The sequence below is a fragment of the Balaenoptera borealis genome (assembly GCF_965194805.1).
Source record: "Balaenoptera borealis genome assembly, chromosome: 18".
Lineage (NCBI taxonomy): Eukaryota > Metazoa > Chordata > Mammalia > Artiodactyla > Balaenopteridae > Balaenoptera > Balaenoptera borealis.
Window position 1 is genome coordinate 37,434,257 of NC_138877.1, and position 23,191 is coordinate 37,457,447.

The 23,191-nt window shown below is 37.4% G+C and overlaps 1 pseudogene across 1 annotated transcript; it reads right to left on the reverse strand.

The window, feature by feature from the left end:
* Nucleotides 1–14,412: 14,412 nt before the first annotated feature.
* On the reverse strand, nt 14,413–17,839 carry LOC309615788 (WD repeat domain phosphoinositide-interacting protein 3 pseudogene; annotated as a pseudogene). Its single transcript has 2 exons — nt 17,813–17,839; nt 14,413–15,479 (listed from the first exon to the last, which is right to left on the reverse strand). The product of its transcript is annotated as a WD repeat domain phosphoinositide-interacting protein 3 pseudogene (transcript).
* Between the last annotated feature and the right edge of the window lie 5,352 nt (nt 17,840–23,191).

Genomic DNA, 23,191 nt, shown 5'->3' on the forward strand with positions numbered 1-23,191 from the left:
TCTAGGAAATTCCCCCAGAGGAGGAGGTGAAACACTGCAGAGCCCCAGGGGTTATGTGACTAAGGAAGAAGAGCTGAAAACTCTCCTCATGGCTGTGTGAACTGCAGAGTTACACCACTGCCGACAGCCTCCTAAATTCAGCACCTGCAAAACATCCAAAAGGACAAGTACTCTTGCAGCTAAGATGGGTCTGGCTTTAGCAGCTGTTGGCTTTGTGGGCCCATACACATGGGGGTAGGGCCAGACCAGAGTTCAAGCTGCCTCCATAGCTCCCACAGCAGGTCAGGGTTCATGACTACTGCAGTCCTGGGAGCTGACCTCAGTGGACCTGTACCAGTGGCCAGGTGAAAATAATGCCTGAGAGTCACCAGGGCAAATTGCTGGCATACCCCCAGTTAAGGCAGGACTGAGAGTAGTGCCAACAACAGTATACTTTGTGAGCCTGCACAATGAGTGAAACAGGACACAATAGAGCACATTCACCGGTGAACAACTCCAAAGGAGGAAAACTCAGTGCCCTCTCCCAGCGGGTGTACTCCAACTCCACCTACCTAACACTGCAGATCAGAATCACAGCTAAGGAAGAGATCTGGGGGCCTGCACTAAAACAACTAGGGAGCAGGTGCCACCTGTGATAGGACATTGACAACCAAGAGCAAAGGGGAGGTCCCAGCTCAATATCTAGGACAGGCACTGATCATCACAACACCAATCAAACTGACTATCAAGGGGAAAATGGCACAAACCTCTGGACCAACTTCACCCACAAGGAGGCAGACACCAGAAGCAAGAGGAACTATGATACTTCAGCCTGCAGAAGGGATATCACAAACACAGTAAGTTTGACAAAATTAGATGACAAAGAAATATGTTGCATATGAAGGAACAAGATAAAGACCTACAAGAACAACTAAATGAAGAGGAGATAAGCAATCTATCTGAAAAAGAATCCAGAGTAGTTATAGTAAAGATGATCCAAGTTCTTGGAAAAAGAATGGAGGTATGGATCAAGAAGATACAAAAAAAGTTTAACAAAGACCTAGAAGAACTAAAGCACAAACAAACAGAGCTGAACAAGACAATAACTGAAATGAAAAATACACTAAAAGGAATCTAAAGCAGAACAGAAGAATGGATGAGTGAACTGGAAAACAGAATGGTGGAAATCTCTGCCATGGAACAGAATAAAGATAAAAGAATGAAATGAAATGAAGACAGTCTCAGAGACTTCTGGGACAACATTAAATGCACTAACATTCGAATTATAAGGGTCACAGAAGAAGAAAAAAAGAAAGGGCCTGAGAAAATATTTGAAGTGATCATAGTCAAAAACTTCCCTAAAATGCAAAAGGAAATAGGCACCCAAGTCCAGTAAAAGCAGAGAGTCCCATACAGGATAAATCCAAGGAGGAACCCATCAAGAAACATACTAATCAAACTAACAAAAAATAATACAAAGAAAACATATTAAAACCAACAAAGGAAAAGCAACAAATAACATACAAGGGAATCCCCATAAGGTTATCAGGTGATTTTTCAGCAGAAACTCTGCAGGCCAGAAGGGATGCAAGGGAAATTTAAAGTGATGAAAGGGAAAGACCTACAACCAAGAATATTCCACCCAGCAAAGATCTCATTCAGATTCAATGGAGAATCAAAAGCTATAAAGAAAAGCAAAAGGAGAATTGAGCACCACCAAACCAGCTTTACAGCAAATGCTAAAAGGACTTCTGTAGGCAAGAAAAACAAGAGAAGGAAAAAAAACAGGAAGGAAAGAAAAAAGACCTACAAAAGCAAACCCAAAACAATTAAGAAAATGGCAATACAAACAGACATATGGACAATTACCTTAAATGTAAATGAATTAAATGTTCCAGCCAAAAGACACAGGCTGGCTGAATGGATACAAAAAGAAGACCTGTACATATGCTGTCTACAAGAGACCCACCTCAGACCTAGGGACACACAGAATAAAAGTGAGGGGATGGAAAAAGATATTCCATGTAAATGGAAGTCAAATAAAGCTGGAGTAGCACTACTCATATAAGACAAAATAGACGTTAAGGAAAGACTGTTAAAAGAGACAAGGAAGGACACTACGTAATGATCAAGGAATCAATCCAAGAAGAAGATATAAAAATTGAAAATAAATATGCACTCAACATAGGAGCATCTCAATTTAAAAGGCAAATGCTAATAGCTGTAAAAAGAGAAACTGACAGTAATACAATAATAGTGGAGGATTTTTTTTTTTTTTGGGCTGGACAAATACTTATTTATTTATTTTTTTGGAAACAGTGCTGCAGTATTTCAGTATTTTATTATTAAGAATTATTTGGGTTATTGTTTTTTTTAACATCTTTATTGAAGTATAATTGCTTTACAATGGTGTGTTAGTTTCTGCTTTATAACAAAGTGAATCAGTTATACATATACATATGTTCCCATATCTCTTCCCTCTTGCATCTCTCTCCCTCCCACCCTCCCTATCCCACCCCTCTAGGTGATCACAAAGCACCGAGTTGATCTCCCTGTGATATGCAGCTTCTTCCCACTAGCTATCTATTTTACATTTGGTAGTGTATATATGTCCATGACACTCTCTCACCCTATCACATCTCACCCCTCCCCCTCCCCATATCCTAACGTCCATTCTCTGGTAGGTCTGTGTCTTTATTCCCGTCTTGCCACTAGGTTCTTCATGGCCTTTTTTTTTTTTTTTTCCTTAGATTCCATATATATGTGTTAGCATACTGTATTTGTTTCTCTCTTTCTGACTTACTTCACTCTGTATGACAGACAAGAACTCCATCCACCTCATTACAAATACCTCCATTTCATTTCATTTTATGGCTGAGTAATATTCCATTGTATATATGTGCCACATCTTCTTTATCCATTCATCTGAGGATGGACACTTAGGTTGCTTCCATGTCCTGGCTATTGTAAATAGAGCTGCAATGAACATTTTGGTACATGACTCTTTTTGAACTATGGTTTTCTCAGGGTATATGCCCAGTAGTGCGATTGCTGGGTCGTATGGTAGTTCTATTTTTGTTTTTTAAGGAACCTCCATACTGTTCTCCATAGTGGCTGTATCAATTTACATTCCCACCAACAGTGCAAGAGTGTTCCCTTTCCTCCACACCCTCTACAGCATTTATTGTTTCTAGATTTTTTGATGATGGCCATTCTGACCCGTGTGAGATGATAACTCATTGTAGTTTTGATTTTCATTTCTCTAATGATTAATGATGTTGAGCATTCTTTCATGTGTCTGTTGGCAATCTGTATATCTTCTTTGGAGAAATGTCTATTTAGGGCTTCTGCCCATTTTTGGATAGGGTTGTTTGTTTTTTTGTTATTGAGCTGCATGAGCTGCTTGTAAATCTTGGAGATTAATCCTTTGTCAGTTGCTTCATTTGCAAATATTTTCTCCCATTCTGAGGGTTGTCTTTTGGTCTTGATTATGGTTTCCTTTGCTGTGCAAAAGCTTTTAAGTTTCATTAGGTCCCATTTGTTTATTTGTGTTTTTATTTCCATTTCTCTAGGAGCTGGGTCAAAAAGGATTTTGCTGCGATTTATGTAATAGAGTGTTCTGCCTATGTTTTCCTCTACGGGTTTGATAGTGTCTGGCCTTACACTTAGGTCTTTAATCCATTTTGAGTTTATTTTTGTGTATGGTGTCAGGGAGTGTTCTAATTTCATACTTTTACATGTATCTGTCCAATTTTCCCAGCACCACTTATTGAAGAGGCTGTCTTTTCTCCACTGTATATGCTTGCCTCCTTTATCAAAGATAAGGTGACCATATGTGTCTGGGTTTATCTCTGGTCTTTCTATCCTGTTCCATTGATCTATATTTCTGTTTTTGTGCCAGTACCAAACTGTCTTGATTACTGTAGCTTTGTAATATAGTCTGAAGTCAGGGAGCCTGATTCCTCCAGCTCCATTTTTCGTTCTCAAGATTGCTTTGGCTATTCGGGGTCTTTTGTGTCTCCATACAAATTGTGAAATTTTTTGTTCTAGTTCTGTGAAAAATGCCAGTGGTAGTTTGATAGGGATTGCATTGAATCTGTAGATTGCTTTGGATAGTAGAGTCATTTTCACAATGTTGATTCTTCCAATCCAGGAACATGGTATATCTCTCCATCTATTTGTATCCTCTTTAATTTCTTTCATCAGTGTCTTATAATTTTCTGCATACAGGTCTTTTGTCTCCTTAGGTAGGTTTATTCCTAGATATTTTATTCTTTTTGTTGCAATGGTAAATGGAAGTGTTTTCTTAATTTCACTTTCAGATTTTTCGTCATTAGTGTATAGAAATGCAAGAGATTTCTGTGCATTAATTTTGAATCCTGCTACTTTACCAAATTCATTGATTAGCTCTAGGAGTTTTCTGGTAGCATCTTTAGGATTCTCTATGTATAGTATCATGTCATCTGCAAACAGTGACAGCTTTACTTCTTCTTTTCCGATTTGGATTCCTTTTATTTCTTTTTCTTCTCTGATTACTGTGGCTAACACTTCCAAAACTATGTTGAAGAATAGTGGTGAGAGTGGGCAACCTTGTCTTGTTCCTGATCTTACTGGAAATGGTTTCAGTTTTTCACCATTGAGGACAATGTTGGCTGTGGGTTTGTCATATATGGCCTTTCTTATGTTGAGGAAAGTTCCCTCTATGCCTACTTTCTGCAGTGTGTTTATCATAAATGGGTGTTGAATTTTGTTGAAAGCTTTCTCTGAATCTACTGAGATGATCATATGGTTTTTCTCCTTCAATTTGTTAATATGGTGTATCACGTTGATTGATTTGCGTATATTGAAGAATCCTTGCATTCCTGGGATAAACCCCACTTGATCATGGTGTATGATCCTTTTAATGTGCTGTTGGATTCTCTTTGCTAGTATTTTGTTGAGGATTTTTGCATCTATGTTCCTCATTGATATTGGCCTGTAGTTGTCTTTCTTTGTGACATCTTTGTCTGGTTTTGGTATCAGGGTGATGGTGGCCTCGTAGAATGAGTTTGGGAGTGTTCCTCCCTCTGCAATATTTTGGAAGAGTTTGAGAAGGATAGGTGTTAGCTCTTCTCTAAATGTTTGATAGAATTCGCCTGTGAAGCCATCTGGTCCTGGGCTTTTGTTTGTTGGAAGACTTTTAATCACAGTTTCAATTTCAGTGCTTGTGATTGGTCTGTTCATATTTTCTATTTCTTCCTGGTTCAGTCTCGGCAGGTTGTGCATTTCTAAGAATCTGTCTATTTCTTCCAGTTTGTCCATTTTATTGTCATAGAGTTGCTTCTAGTAATCTCTCATAATCGTTTGTATTTCTGCAGTGTCAGTGGTTACTTCTCCTTTTTCATTTCTAATTCTATTGATTTGAGTCTTCTCCCTTTTTCTCTTGATGAGTCTGGCTAATGGTTTATCAATTTTGTTTATCTTCTCAAAGAACCAGCTTTTAGTTTTATTGATTTTTGCTATTGTTTCCTTCATTTTTTTTCATTTATTTCTGATCTGATCTTTATGATTTCTTTCCTTCTGCTAGCTTTGGGGTTTTTTGTTCTTCTTTCTCTAACTGCTTCAGGTGCAAGGTTAGGTTGTTTATTCGAGATGTTTCCTGTTTCTTGATGTAGGCTTGTATTGCTATAAACTTCCCTCTTAGCACTGCTTTTGCTTCATCCCATAGGTTTTGGGTCGTCGTGTCTCCATTGTCATTTGTATCTAGGTATTTTTTGATTTCCCCTTTGATTTCTTCAGTGATCACTTCGTTATTAAGTAGTGTATTGTGTAGCCTCCATGTGTTTGTATTTTTTACAGTTCTTTTCCTGTAATTGATATCTAGTCTCATAGCGTTGTGGTTGGAAAAGATACTTGATATGATTTCAATTTTCTTAAATTTACCAAGGCTTGATTTGTGACCCAAGATATGATCTATCCTGGAGAATGTTCCATGAGTACTTGAGAAAAATGTGTATTCTGTTGTTTTTGGGTGGAATGTCCTATAAATATTAATTAAGTCCTTCTTGTTTAAGGTATCATTTAAAGCTTGTGTTTCCTTATTTATTTTCATTTTGGATGATCTGGCCATTGGTCAAAGTGGGGTGTTAAAGTCCCCTACTGTGATTTTGTTGCTGTCGATTTCACCTTTTATGCCTGTTAGTATTTGCCTTATGTATTGAGGTGCTCCTATGTTGGGTGCATAAATATTTACATATGTTATACCTTCTTCTTGGATCGATCCTTTGATCATTATATAGTGTCCTTCTTTGTCTCTTGTAAAAGTCTTTATTTTAAAGTCTATTTTGTCTGATATGAGAATTGCTACTCCAGCTTTCTTTTGATTTCCATTTGCATGGAATATCTTTTTCCATCCCCTCACTTTTAGTCTGTATGTGTCTCTAGGTCTGAAGTGGGTCTCTTGTAGACAGCCTATATATATGGGTCTTGTTTTTGTATCCATTCAGCCAGTCTGTGTCTTTTGGTGGGAGCATTTAATCCATTTACATTTAAGGTAATTATCGATATGTATGTTCCTAGTCCCATTTTCTTAAATGTTTTGGGTTTGTTATTGTAGGTGTTTTCCTTCTGTTGTGTTTCTTGCCTAGAGAAGTTCCTTTAGCATTTGTTGTAAAGCTGGTTTGGTGGTGCTGAACTCTCTCAGCTTTTGCTTGTCTGTAAAAGTTTTAATTTCTCCATCAAATCTGAATGAGATACTTGCTGGGTAGAGTAAGCTTGGTTGTAGGTTTTTCTCCTTCATCACTTTAAGTATGTTCTGCCACTCCCTTCTGGCTTGTGGACTTTCTGCTGAAAGATCAGCTGTTAACCTTATGGGGATTCCCTTGTGTTATTTATTGTTTTTCCCTTGCTGCTTTTAATATGTTTTCTTTATATTTAATTTTTGACAGTTTGATTAATATGTGTCTTGGCGTGTTTCTCCTTGGATTTATCCTGTATGGGACTCTCTGTGCTTCCAGGTCTTGATTAACTATTTCCTTTCCCATATTAGGAAAGTTTCCAACTATAATCTGTTCAAATATTTTCTCAGTCCCTTTCTTTTTCTCTTCTTCTTCGGGGACCCCTATAATTCGAATGTTGGTGTCTTTAATGTTGTCCCAGAGGTCTCTGAGACTGTCTTGAGTTCTTTTCATTCTTTTTTCTTTATTCTGCTCTGCAGTAGTTATTTCCACTATTTTAACTTCCAGGTCACTTATCCTTTCTTCTGCCTCAGTTATTCTGTTATTGATCCCATCTAGAGTATTTTTAATTTCACTTATTGTGTTTTTCATCATTGCTTGGTTCCTCTTTAGTTCTTCTACAACCTTGTTAAATGTTTCTTGCATTTTGTCTATTCTATTTCCAAGATTTTGGATCATCCTTACTATCATTATTCTGAATTCTTTTTCAGGTAGACTACCTATTTCTTCTTCATTTGGTAGGTATGGTGTGTTTTGACCCTGCTCCTTCATCTGCTGTGTGTTTTTCTGTCATCTCATTTTGCTTATCTTACTGGGTTTGGGGTCTCCTTTTCACAGGCTGCAGGTTTGTAGTTTCCGTTGTTTTTGTTTTCTGTCCCCAGTGGCTAAGGTTGGTTCAGTGGATTGTGTAGGCTTCCTGGTGGAGGGAACTAGTGCCTGTGTTCTGTTGGATGAGGCTGGATCTTGTCTTTCTGGTGGGCACGTCCACGTCTGATGGTGTATTTTGGGGTGTCTGTGGCCCTATTATGATTTTAGGCAGCCTCTCTGCTAATGGATGGGGCTGTGTTCCTGTCTTGCTAGCTGTTTGGCATAGGGTGTCCAGCACTGTAGCTTGCTGGTCGTTGAGTGAAGCTGGGTCTTGATGTTGAGAAGGAGATCTCTGAGAGATTTTTGCCGTTTGGTATTACGTGGAGCTGGGAGGTCTCTTGTGGGCCAGTGTCCTGAAGTTGGCTCTCCCACCTCAGAGGCACAGCTCTGATGCCTGGCTGGAGCACCAAGAGCCTTTCATCCACACGGCTCAGAGTAAAAGGGAGAAAAAATAGAAAGAAAGAAAGAAAGAAAGAAAGAAAGAAAGAAAGAAAGAAAGAAAGAGGGTAAAATATAGTGAAGTAAAATAAAGCTATTATAAAGCGAAGCTATACAGACAACATCTCACCTAGAAGCATATACATATACACTCACAAAAAAAGGAAAAAGGGAAAAATTAATATATCCTGCTCCCAAAGTCCACCTCCTGAATTTGAGATGATTCATTGTCTATTCAGGTATTCAACAGATGCAGGCATATCAAGTTGTTTGTGGAGTTTTACTCCGTTGCTTCTGGGGCTGCTGGGAGAGATTTCCCTTTCTCTTCTTTGTTCACACAGCTCCCAGGGTTCACCTTTGGATTTGGACCCACCTCTTCGTGTAGGTCGCCTGAAGGCGTCTGTTCCCCACCCAGACAGAACGGTGTTAAAGGAGCAGCTGCTTCGGGGGCTCTGGCTCACTCAGGCAGGGGTGAGGGAGGGATACGGATGCAGGGCGAGCCTGCGGCGGCAGAGGCCGGCGTGACATTGCACCATCCCGAGGCGCACCATGCGTTCTCCTGGGGAAGTTGTCTCCAGATCAAGGGAACCTGGCAATGGCGGGCTGCACCAGCTCCCGGGAGGGGCGGTGTGGAGAATGACCTGTACTCGCACACAGGCTTCTTGGTGGCGGCATCAGCAGCCTTAGCATCTCATGTCTGTCTCTGGGGTCCGCGCTGATCGCTGCGGCTCGTGACCATCTCTGGAGCTCATTTAGGCGGCGCTCTGAATCCCCTCTCCTCGTGCACCAGGAAACAAAGAGGGAAGAAAAAGTCTCTTGCCTCTTTGGCAGCTGCAGACTTTTTCCCGGACTCCCTCCCGGCTAGCTGTGGTGCACTAACCCCTTCAGTCTGTGTTCACGCTGCCAACCCCAGTCCTTTCACTGCGATCCGACCGAAGCCCGAGCCTCAGCTCCCAGCCCCCGCCTGCCCTGGCGGCAGAGCAGACAAGCCTCTCAGGCTGGTGAGTGCTGCTCAGTGCCGAGCCTCTGTGCGGGAGTCTCTCCACTTTGCCCTCCGCACCCCTGTGGCTGTGCTCTCCTCCATGGCTCTGAAGCTTCCCCCCTCTGCCACCCGCAGTCTCCGCCCGTGAAGGGCCTTCCTAGTGCGTGGAAACCTTTCCTCCTTCACGGCTCCCTCCCACTGGTGCAGGTCTCGTCCCTATTTTTTGTCTCTGTTATTTCTTTTTTCTTTTGCCCTACCCAAGTACGTGGGGAGTTTCTTGCCTTTTGGGAGGTCTGACGTTTTCTGCCAGTGTTCAGTGGATGTTCTGTAGGAGCAGTTCCACGTGTAGATGTATTTCTAATGTATCTGTGGGAAGGAAGGTGATCTCTGCATCTTACTCTTCTGCCATCTTCTTCTCCCCCCCAATAGTGGAGGATTTTAAATACACCAATGGACAGATAGATCATCCAGAAAGAAAATAAATAAGGAAACCCAAGCCTTAAATGACACATTGAACCAGATAGAATTAATTGATATTTATAGGACATTCCATCTGAAAGCAGCAGAATACACTTTATTCTCAAGTGCACATGGAACATTCTCCAGGATAGATGACATCTTGGGTCACAAATCAAGCCTTGGTAAATTTAAGAAAATTGAAATCATATCAAGCATCTATTTCAACTACAATGGCATGAGATTGGAATACAATTAAAGGAAAAGAAAAAAATATAAAAAACACAAACACATGGAGGCTACACAGTATGCTACTAAACAACGAAAGGAAGAAATCAAAGAGGAAATTAAAAATACCCAGGAAGAAGTGACAATGAAAACCTTATGACCCAAAACTTATGGGAGGCAGCAATACAGTTCTAAGAGGGAAGTTTATAGCAATATACTCTTACCTCAAGAAACAAGAGAAATCTCAAATTAACAATGAACCTCACACTTAAAGCAATTAGAGAAAGAAGAACAAGTAAAACTCAAAATTAGTAGAAGGAAAGAAATCATAAAGATAAGAGCAGGAATAAGTGAAATAGAGATAATTAAAACAATAGCAAAGATCTATCAAACTAAAAGCTGGTTCTTTGTGAAGGTAAACAAAATTGATAAACCTTTAGCCAGACACATTAAAAAAAAAAAAAAGGGAGATGACACACATCAATAAAATTAGAAATTAAATAGGAAAAATTAAAACTGACACTGCAGAAATACAAAATATCATGAGATTACTACAAGCAACTATATGCCAATAAAATGGACAACCTGGAAGAAATGGACAAATACTTTGAAAGGTACAAGCTTCCAAGACTTAACCAGGAAGAAATAGAAAATATGAACAGACCAATCACAAGTACTGAAATTGAAACTGTGGTTAAAAATCTTCCAACAAACAAAAGTCCAGGACCAGATGATTTCACAGGTGAGTTCTATCAAATATTTAGCAAACAGCTAGCACCTATCCTTCTCAAACTCTTCTAAAATATTTCAGAGGGAGGATCTCTCCATAGCTAATATGACAAGGCACCATCACCCTGATACCAAAACCAGACAAAGATATCACAAAAAAAGAAAATTACATATGAAAATCACTGATTAACATAGACACAAAAATCCTCAAGAAAATAGTAGCAAACGGAATCCAACAACACATTAAATGGATCATACCCCATGGTCAAGTGAGATTTATCTCAGGGATGCAAAGATTCTTCAAAATATGTAAATCAATCAATGTGTTACTACATATTAACAATTTAAAGAATAAAAACCAAATGATCATCTCAATAGATGCAGAAAAAGCTTTTGACAAAACTCAACACTCATTTATGATAAAAATTCTCCAGAAAGTGGGTGTAGAGGGAACCTACCTCAACAAAATAAAGGCTATATATGACAAACCCACAGCATACATCATTCTCAATGATGAAAAACTGAAAGTATTTCCTCTAAGATCAGGAACAAGACAAGGATGTCCACTCTTGCCACTCTTATTCAACATATTTTTGAAAGTCCTAGACACAGCAATCTGAGAGAAAAATAAATAAAAGAAATCCAAATTGGGAAAGAAGAACTAAAACTGTCACTGTTTGCAGATGACATGATGTTATACAGAGAAAATCCTAAAGATGCTACCAGAAAAATACTAGAGCTCATCAATTAATTTGGTAATGTTGCAGGATACAAAATTAATGCACAGAAATCTCTTGCATTCCTATAAAATAACAATGAAAAATCTGAAAGAGAAATTAAGGAAACAATCCCATTTACCATCATGACAATAAGAATAAAATACCTAGGAATAAACCTACCTAAGGAGGCAAAAGATCTGTACTCAGAAAACTATAAGATACTGATGAAAGAATCAAAAATGACACAAACAGAGATATATACCATGTTCTTGGATTAGAAGAATCAGTATTCTGAAAATGACTATACTACCCGAGCAATCTAAAGATTCAATGCAATCCCCATCAAATTACCAATGGCATTTTTCACAGAATTAGGACAAAGAAAATTACAATTTGTATGGAAACACAAAAGACCATGAATACCCAAATCAATCTTGAGACAGAGAAACAGAGTTGGAGGAAGCAGGCTCCCTGACTTTAGACTATACTACAAAACTACAGTCATCCAGACAGTATGGTACTGTCATGAAAGCAGAAATATACATCAAAGGAACAGGAAAGAAAACCTAGAGATAAATCTATGCATCTATGGTCACCTAATCTATGACAAAGGAGGCAAGAATAAACAATGGAGAAAAGACTGTCTCTTCAATAAGTGGTGCTGGGAAAACTGGACAGCTACATGTAAAAGAATGAAATTAGATCACTCCCTAACTCCATAAACAAAAATAACCTCAAAATGGATTAAAGACCTAAATGTAAGTTTGGACAACATAAAACTCTTAAAAGAAAACGTAGGACGTATACCCTTTGACATAAATTGCAGCAAGATCTTTTTTGATCCACCTCTTAGAGTAATGAAAATAAAACCAGAAATAAACAAATGGGATCTAATTAAACTAAAAACCTTTTGCACATCAAAGGAAAGCATAAACAAAACAAAAAGACAACCTCAGAACAGAAGAAAATATTTGCCAATGAAGCAACCCACAAGAGATTAATCTCCAACAGCTTATGCAGCTCAATATCAAAAAAGCAAACAACCTCATCAAAAAATGGGCAGAAGATCTAAATAGGGATTTTTCAAAAGAAGATATACAGATGGTCAACAAGCATATGAAAAGAAGCTCAACATCACTAATTATTAGAGAAATGCAAATCAAAACTACAACGTGGTATCACCCCACACTGGTCAGAATGGCCATCATCAAAAAATTTGCAAACAATCAGTGTTGGAGAGGGTACGGAGAAAAGAGAACCCCCTACACTGTTGGTGGGAATGTAAATTGATTCAGCCACTATGGAGAACAGTATGGAGTTTCCTTGAAAAACAAAAAATAAAACTCCCATATGGCCCAGCAACCCCACTCCTGGGCATATACCTGTAGAAAATCATAATTCAAAAAGATACATGCACCCCATTGTTCATTGAAACACTATTTAAATACAATAGCCAGGGCATGGAAGCAACCTGAATGTCTATCAACAGAGGAATGGATAAAGAAGATGTGGTACATATATACAATGGAATATTACTCAGCCATAAAAAGGAACAGAATAATGCCATTTGCAGCAACATGGATGGACCTAGAGATTGTCATCCTGAGTGAAGTAAGTCAGACACAGAAAGGCAAATATACAATATTGCTTATATGTGAAATCTTTAAAAAGGGGTAAAAAGAACTTATTAACAAAACAGAAGTAGAGTCATGGATGTTGAAAACAAACTTATGGTTACCAGGGAATAAGGGGTTTGGGAGGGATAAATTGGGAGATTGAGATTGACATATACACACTACTATATGTAAAATAGATAACTAATAAGAACCTGTTGTATAGCATAGGGAACTCTATACTCTGTAATGGCCTCTATGGGAAATGAATCTAAAAAACAAAATAGTGGATATATGTATATGTATAACTGATTCAATTTGCTGTACACCTGAAACTAACACAACATTGTAAATCAACTATACTCCAATTTTTAATTTTTTTTAAAAAAAGAAACATAACAAATAAGTGCAGAATTAATGTTAATGATTAAATACACATAAAAGTAACATGCATACTTTACATGGAAAGCCACATACAAAGTTAGTTGATTACACGAGAGTAAAGGAACTGGCAAAACTGAGAACTTGTTGCTGTAGAGTTTAAATATTTGCAACCTGAAACCAAAACCATAAAATTAAGTTTAAAAGGAATTTAAGAAAATTAAGTATATACCTCAAGTAATACTAAGGATATAGAGCCCGTAACCTATTTTAGTTACCAAATGTTAAAAAAAAATATTATGTTCCTCTCATTCCCAGAATGTTAATGTGCAGCTATTCTTATAAACGTTGGGGAGATAAGAAAATGGTGAGAAAGGGCGGTGTAAATGGCAGGTTAAGGCATCCTGCTCCATGACAACAGAAATTGGGCACTGCTTTGTTAAGATGTCCAAAGTTTCTCTTCATAACCTCTAAATTGAGTGACACTTTCTTCTATGACTCATTCTATGCATTCCTCTGTTCTCTACGGGTAACAGAAACTCTCTTTTAACACCCCCTTCTGCCCCCCGCAGTTTCATCAGGAGATCACAGGAGATACACAAGCGTTGCTCACAGGGTTGGCCTGGCGTTTGCCTTAATTCTAACAGCTCCAACACAAAGACGGGAACTCCCAAAATCGAGACACAACTACACTATGGATTACAGCAGGCACGGAGGAGAGACGAGGGACTCTCCGGGAAAATGCCTGGCATCTCAAACTTGGCAGTGTCTTTTTCCTTCATGTTCAGATGGGAGGATTTCCCACTTAAATCTGGTAATAATGTTTACCAGATGTTACCAGATCTAACATTTACTCTTTGTTTATTTCCCCATCAAAAACTCAGTAAAAATGATAGAATCTGTCACCAAAGACAAAATTCAATTTGTCTCTCCTTTTCTCAAGAGACCCCTAAGGTTGTACGGAGCCCCAAATGCAAGTGCTAGGATCTGGTGGTACCACTGAAATGAACGTCACAGCTGATCTAAAGGTAACAAGCCAGCAGTCAGGCACGAGATGCTTGGAGCCCCTGGAGTGTCCACAGTGCCCTGATGAGGATTGTTTCCTTAATACTGGAGATGGAAAGCCTAGCTTAGGAAAAACAGACAGCCACATAGGCTTTGAGACCAGAGTTCCCGGGCAATCCCTCCAACACCTTACTTAAGAGGCCCCAGAGCGCAGGCACCAGCCCCAGGAATTTGAGAGGCCCATTCAGCGCTCTCAGTGGCAATCTGCCGTGGGTATTGATTTTATGCCCAGTGAATAGTCACAGCCTGTCGTAGGTCATTTCTAAAAACTGTGCATAGACGTCCCGCTTGCACTCCCCCTTGGGTTAAACAGGAATTTGTAGTAGCTGTCTCTGCACAAATCACAATGACAGCATTTGGCTCTGTTCCAAAGGCACAAATGTATGAAGAGTCTGAGGGAACCTGATACTATTAAAAACTGCACTTGGAACTGAAGTATTTCGGAAGGAAATTCACTGACGCCAAACTAGACTGTTTATTCCTTCTTTAAAACTTTGGCAGCAAAGTATGCAATGTGCCATGGTTTTCAGGCTCACAGATGAGGAAAGCATCTTGATTGAAGTTAATGCAACAAATATTAGCTGCTTGAAATCCTCTTCGTAGTTCCTGGATTAAATGCCCTGAAATATCAAGTATTCTTAGAAGGGTCCTCTTTGCATATGCGTTCAAATTCTTGTTCCCTGGTGGTTGAGAGCAATGCAGCTCAGGACGCCCTTGTGGGCCGGAATGCCCAATGACGACTTCTTGGTGCTGGCCAGGTCCGTGAGTAAGCCTGTGGCCTGTGTGCCTGCCTGGGAAGGCAAAGGGGGTAGTTATTACTATTGGACAGACACAGGAGATCTTTAGGGTTATAGAAAGTTTCAAAGACCTGCAATTGATGGGAATTGCATGTAAATGTAAACACCTTAATCAGAGTACAAAACAAGCACAATTCTAACTCAGCTTTGACTTCTGTAGAAAATCCTATGACAATAACAGTTTTCTTTTCCAGGTCATCTCAGATCATCACTTTGTTGGGAGGGTTTTTTCCCCCACCATCAACTAAAGCTAAGTAGTGGCAGCAAAATAATACTTCAACATAGCCAACTCTTCCTTCTAGAAATTCTTGTTCTTTTTCTTTTGGTGAATTGGCGTTATAGAATTGGAATCCATTTTTGATCCCACATGCAAAGAGTCCATGGTCCTGGTTGAAGCCGGCATAGAGCAACCAGTATCCCTGCGGGTTAGACCTCAGGAAGTTCAGGGGGCAGTGGCGGGGGGTCCGCCGAGCTTCAGTGCTGCCTGCTGCCCAGTGTTTCCTTATAGCCTGCACAGAAGCTCCATGGTTTCATTTTGCAAGTATTTATTAGATGCAGCTATGCAGGAGCTGCACTCACAGCAATGAACTGGTTCTTCCATAAAGCTCCTCATGTGAAAACACAAAAATAACACTTTTAGAATAATGTTCTGAGTTGCATGAGTACTATAGGTGTAAGAAGTCTAATGGCACTCTGACCTTTGGCATTTGGGAAGTGTTCCAGAACAAGGACTCATCTGAGCTAGTTGTGATTATTAGGGGAGAATTAAAAGTTCAGGTCTAGGTGAAATAATGATCACAGACATTATAGCAAAGGCATGCAAATACACTGAACAGAAATGTAAAAATGCATACAGTTAGTAATTCTGGAATGTTAATTCTGAGGTGTAGTGTAAGAGAACAGGGGGCACATGTGTAAGTCATGAGAAATATGAAAAACTTGAGATGCCCGTTTCATGGAACCTATAATTTTTGCTGTGGTTCTAGGGTATTTTTTAAAACCTTAATATAAGTCAGACTTGTGCTATAAAGATCACATTATAGATATGGTTTGGAGATTGTTGACAAAATACATTAAAAAGATGTACAATTAGGAGTCATCACAAAATTTCAGGAGATAAATTGTGAGTACTTGAGATAAAACAATGACATTCCATTTTATGCAGTTGCAATAATTCATTTCCCTTTGCCATTGTCCTAACAGAGTTCAAATTTTGGTTCAGGAATCCCCATTTCCCACATATCCTGTGTACACTGGAGAACACTGACCACATCCCTAGTGCGGGAGAGATGGCAGGGTACACTGAAATGAACCAGTGCTTTGTATCCCACTGGACAGGCATTGATTAAGTACTGAACATACAAAAATTATTTGCTCATTCTTGTTGGAAATGCTGGAACTGATGGGCTTTTTCTGGAGGCATGTGTGAGAACAACAACTGTTGAAACCACTACATTTACATATTAACAAATGATCACTGACAATCAGAATCACCAATAGAGTAAAAGCCATGATTTGTCACAACTCTACTTATAATTTAAACCACTTTGTGTTGGGTTTTGGTTACCTTCAACAAAAACATCCTAAATAATATTTGGAGTCATCTAGGTGATTCACAATCATATTTAGGCCATTTAGAAGATCTTGTCTCTCTTTGCCCTCTATAGGTTTTTAAGAATTATTACATTTTATAAAATCTGTGAAATTGAATAAGGCAAGTTTAGGTAGAAAGGAAAGCATTAACTTTCAATGTCCTTGCTTTAGCCTATTTTATCAGACCCTTAAAGTTATTTTTATCTTGTTTTGATGCTTAATTTTATATAGCATGTGAAAGCATATTTGTCTGCCAGGGCCTGATAATTATTTTCGTAGTGATTTAATGATATCTAGTCACTTAACAAATAATATTCTCTATATGTTTTATATTGAATATATAAATGTGAATGTTAAATGGTAGTTTTTATTTTTCTTATATTCTATCATAAATATTAACAATATATGAACAATAAATGATTTGTATCTGTACTAGCATGAAATATAATTTTTTACTCAAAAACTATGATGAGTGACATAATTTTAATTAAACCTGTTTAAAAAACAAAAGGAGCTATGGCTTCCTTGTTAAACAAACATTTCACTGGTTTAAAATTTAAAGCAGCTGTACTTAGCATGGCAAACAAGAACCAAGACCTTCTCTGACAACAATCTAATATCCAGCCTATATATTTTTTCTTTATTTCTTTTTTTACCGTGTGGCTTGTGCAATCTTAACTCCCCAACCAGGGATCGAATCTGGGCCCTCTGCAGTGAAAGTGCTGAGTCCTAACCACAGGACAGCCAGGGAATTCCCATACATTTTTCCTTATTCATTTATGACACTGCTATGCTGTACATAGTTGCATTTTCTTTAAAAGGTGCACACTCATTTCTTTTTGTCCTTTGCACATCTCTCTGTGTCTGAAAGGTTTTCCTTCCCACCTATTCTATCTGATGATCTACTTCTCATTTGCCAATCTTAACTAGATTTTACTTCCATGAACCCTCAATTGACTTTCAGAGGTGGCAGAAGTAATAAACTTCTTTCTCTAATATTTAATGACATGGTAATTGTACACGAGAAAGTAATCTGATCAATAGTATTCTGATAGCAGTTTGAGTATATCACCATTATAATGCTCTGTATCAGCAGTGGATTTACCATAACCTAAATGGAACTTAAGACTCAGAGTCCCTTCACTTGCATTGGTCCCTTTGAAGTGTCTGTACATGGTTTTTTACTTGTACACTGTAATATTTTTCTTAAAAAGCTCCCCCCCCCCACAAAATTAAATAAGCTTCCAACCTGGATGTACTCCTCACACTGTCTCATAGTTATCTGCCATTCTAGTCTGAAAGATTTCAATGAGAAGGATCTTGTTTTATGCATGTTTATTTCTTTAGTGATACTCTGTTGTATATAACAGAATCAATAAAGATATGTTGAACAAATCATATCATTGACATGATGGAATTGAGTGTAAAACTGGAAAAAAATATGAGAGAAAGACAGATAAAATTCCTTTAGGAAAGAAAAAAGAAGAAAAACTTTGATACATTTACCTACCTGATACACCTAGAAGGTAGAAAATGCTCATGTTACCCAATATAGGTAGACAGCCAAACTGACAACTTAATTTTTTATTAAAAATTCAACTTCAAGTTTATGTAACAAGAAAATTTGGTTGGTGGGTTTAGTTTCTCAGATGTGTGGTTGTGCTTAACAGACAAAATCACTTTCACTGTTTTCAAAGCATGGAAAAGACTTCTAAAGAACGTTGGGTTATTTGAGAGTATACCTTGGGGAAATAAGAAAAAGTGATTTCTCTGACACTACTCCATCAATATCAATAATCTACTCTGGGTTCACATGTACCTGTATTTGTAGTGGAAGAAAAATTGTCTATGATCAGTTTGTAAATATTTGAAGGTCAATTTCAATTGAACTAGAAATATAATTCAAAGCATGCAGTAACTGAGAAATTCATATCAACATTTTTATGAGATATTAAGTAATTTGTACTTATACTCTGGAAATGTTTACTCAAATCCCTAAGATGCAAAATGAAGTAAATTTAATGATCAGTAATCATATATTCTCTTCATTTCTCTTATCTCCTACTCTTCAGCCATTTCCTCTCTACACCCTATCTTAGCACATTCTTTATAGGTTTTTCCCTATAAACTAATATAATGTATGGTTACATTAGTTAAGCTAAAAAGAAACATTAGGATGATTAATGTCAATATTTTTGAATGAATTATTTTTGATGATGCTTTACACTAAGTATCTGTTTTATACTAATAGTTATCACACATTCACATTTTCATTTTGTTTTAAATTCTGCTTAATAATAAGCCATTGATCTTCATAAAAAGGGTTAAACCCCAAATTATTTCATTACTTATTAAAATGTCTTAGGTCATCTTAGTAATGACCCACTTTGCCCATATATAAACATGTGTGTGTGTGTGTGTGTGTGTGTGTGTGTGTTTAAACTATTTTCTGAGGTCTTAAACAATTAACTTTCAATGGGAACATAAATCTGAATATAAGGGAACAGGTACATTTTACATTATTACTATCCTCAGTTTAGTATAATATTCTTCACCAGTCTTAATTACTTCAATGACCTTCTTAACTTGACCAATTCAACTTTTTTCATTTGTAATTTTGCATAATAATAGGATAACTAGGCAATGCATGTGCCTAAACAAATTAGACATTTAAATAAAACTCATTATTCACAATTCATTAGACAAATTTTTTTTATTAATTTCAATCATCCATAGAATAAATTTCAACATTAAACATCATACTTTCTCCTTTTTGATTTAAATTTTTCATAATGTGAAATACAGTCAAATCCATATTAGTGATAAAACATTTATATTGTATTAAAAGGTATCATTTCAAATTCTCTGAGTTTGAAAGAAAATAAAATGTACTTGATAAGAACAAGGTAGAACTGAGAATTTAAATATCCTTTTGGAATTTTTTAAAATTTGTATACAAACTTGTATGAATTTCATGGACTCTAGTTAAGTTGTCATAAGTGGTTGATGTCTATTAACCAATATGACCTTAACATTTTCCTCAGCTTGACTAAACTTTAAAGAGTCTCCTTCTGTACTCTAAGCCCCTAACCTCCCTTTTCATAGAGCATTTACTTTAGAAAATTCTTAAGTTCTTTCTCTGCCACTTTGAGGTGTAAAGTTTTAATTTTTAATTTTATTTTTTTAAAGATTTTATTTTATTATTTATTTATTTATTTTATTATTTATTTTTGACTGTGTTGGGTCTTAGTTGTGGCACACAGGATCTTCGTTGAGGCATGAAGGCTCTTTCATTGCACCGCTTGGGCTCTTCGTTGTGGCTTGCAGAGTTCTCTCTAGTTGTGGCGTGTGGGTTTTCTCTTCTCTAGTTGTGGTGCAAAGGTTCCATGGCACGTGGGCTCTGTAGTTGTGGTGCATGGGTTCCAGAGCATGTGGGATCTGTAGTTTGTGGCACACAGTTTCTCTGGTTGAGGTGCATGAGCTCAGTAGTTGTGGTATGCTGGCTTAGTTGCCCTGTGGCATGTGGGATCTTAGTTACCTGACCAAGGATTGAACCCATGTCCCCTGCATTGTAAGGTGGATTCTTTACTACTGGACCACCAGGGAAGTCCCATAAATTTTTTAAAAGCCAGTTTTACAACCCAGGAATATCTTTCTTAAGGACGTAGGAGACAACACTTTGAAATGTGACCATCAAGGAATGTGACCACCTTATATTCCAATTTCTGGGTGAAGGTAGGTGCCTAACTTCAGTAGTGTAATTGACATGCTTTCCTGAGGCAAGTCTTTTAAAAGGAGAAAGTAGAGTGTTTCCTTTCCACATCTAATTGGGATTATATCATAGACTCATGATGTCAAGTTGGGAAAAAATAAGTATACATTCCTCAAATTAATTATAATTATTTGGAAAATTGTGTTTGATGCTTCCCTTATACAAGTCTATTTGCACCCAAAAAGGATTGGCATAGAAGTCTCTCATGCCATCAGTCAACAACTATATATTGAGCACTTTCAATGTGTCAGAAATTGATCTTGCAACAAATAAGATAGACAAGGTCTTTGCTGTCTTGAAACCAACAATTTTTTTGGAAGCACAACATAAAAAAGTAAATGGTGTTATGAAAAAAATAATAAATGAGGTGACAGAATAAATCCTAGAACATTTATTCTAGGTGAAGTAGTCAGGTAAGGTAGCCCAAGTAGGTGCTATTTGAATAGAACTCCAAATCTTAGAAGCTGCCAGGCCTTTAAAGATCCTTGAGGAAATATTTCAGCAGGCTTAAATGGAGGAATAGTGGTAAAAGAAGAAGTTGGAGAATGGGGTAGGATGTGAGCAGATCTTACAAGGATTTAAAGACCCTGGAAAACAATAATGCAACAGATTCTACTAGTTAACAGCTTAGATGTGAGTGGAAATTCTTACTATGAATTTTCTATAATTAAGGAAATAAATGACTTAATAACTGGGAATGCTGGGGCTCATGAAATGCTTAAAAGAGATCTACATTTTCTCAAATATCCCCCAAATATAATGTAAGTCTCTGGCCTGTGTAGGAAGATAATTTATATATATTTTTACCTCATATAATTTTATAATTTTCTTCTCTAAGCACATAATGTTTTGCCTTTTGGCAAAGTTCAACAGTCGTGACTGTGATTTCTTTATATTTCTTGAAAAAATCTGTAAGGTCCTGAATTTAAAATTTGACCAGTAACTTCACTTTCACTTTGGGAAACAAATGAATAAAAATGAGTAGCAGTTCTTTTATCCAAAATTCACTAAATAACCAATTGGTTAAAAAAAAAATAAGAAAAGCAAAGGTATACTAAAGGAAAATATTGGACATGAATTATTTGTAAAGATATATGTACTTGGATTTTTTTTTTTTTTTAATTCACTTTTAGATATAGTTGGGATTCATGATTTGGAATCTTCCTTTTTTCTGTCTAAAAGAACTTGCAACCTTTGCCTAAACTTTTTGAATGTTAGTTTATTCATTGGCGTCCAAGTCAAAGTGTTAAACTTAGGGTTAACTGCAATAGCACGTGTAGTTTGTTTAGCCCATAGGGCTTAGCAGAATATAACTACTTAGAAAAAATACACACACACACACACACACACACACACACACATAGTTCTGGTGTCTCTTTTATTTTAAACTTTATCTAATTATTTTTCATTTTTCTTCAAGTTGTTAAAAATAGATGTTAATATAATTAAAATATTTGAGGATTCTCTATCTTTGTAATTGCTTAAGGTTATATTTGACCATAGTGATTATCCTATCAGGTGACCAAAGATAAAATCCTGTGTAACATATGGAATACAACAGTTCTTGAGAATCAAAAATGACAGCTGGAAAGTAAATTGAGCAATTATTTGAAAATTATACCAATATAGCCATCCACACCAACCTTATTTTTTCTTATTATTTTCTATTTTAGCTACATGAAATTTAATTTTATAGAACTTTACACATCTGGAAATGATTAGTTTTTATAACCTGTCTTCCTTACTAGACTGTATGTGATCTTAGACAAATGACTATTATATCCACCAACACAAAACTAACACATAATACATGTTCAGCAAATAACTATTAAATGGATTAAAAATATATGTTATAAATAAGACACTTCTTGCTTTCAACATATCAGTTGGACATAAATGCGATTTAGTGCACCATGTTGTCTTTATTACATACTATATATTCTTTTGTTTTTAATTAATTAATTTATTTATTTATTTTTAGTTACATTGGGTCTTTGTTGCTGTGTGCGGGCTTTCTCTAGTTGTGGCGAGTGGGGGCTACTCTTCATTGTGATGTGCAGGCTTCTCATTAGGTGGCTTCTCTTGTTGAGGAGCATGGGCTCTAGGCACATTTGCTTCAGTTGTTGTGGCACGTGGTCTCTAGAGCACAGGCTCAGTAGTTGTGGTGCACAGGCTTAGTTGCTCTGTGGTCATACTGTATATTCCTTAATACAATAATAACCTAAACCTAATACCAGAATCTCAATTTAAATGTAACTATTTAACTATAAACATGGGCTATATCTACAAAGTCACACAAAGAAATATTCTTAAGTTTAGAAATATTGACATGATACTTCTGGGTGTCAAGAATGATCTATAGAGCAAAGGAAGTCTTTAAAACTCTGATTTCAATGTGATCTAAACAAGTCAGGGAACATTCGTCAGTTTTATTTGAGAATGTATTCCAAAATCCCAGAAAATCACTTGGCACATACAAGTTGTGTTGTATTGGTATGGTGGGGATAATGGCGGCCTCCAGGAAGGCTCACACGATGAGTAGTTCCCAGAACTGCTGCTGCCAGTGTCCTTGTCCCCATGGTGAGCCACAGCCATCACCCCACCTCTGCAAGAGACTCTCCAACACTAGCAGGTTGACCCTGGTTCTATTCCATATCATCTTATCTCTGGGACACAAGGTGTCAGAACAGGCACTGTCTGGAAGATTGTCAGTAGTTGTGGCAGATGGAAAGGAGAACATGGTGAAGAATGTGTTGGACCTTAAAGCCTCCATCCAGAACTGACACTCCTGCTCACTCACTGGTCAAGCTAAATAAAAAGGAAAAAATAAAGAAGCAAAAAGAACTACAATCCTGC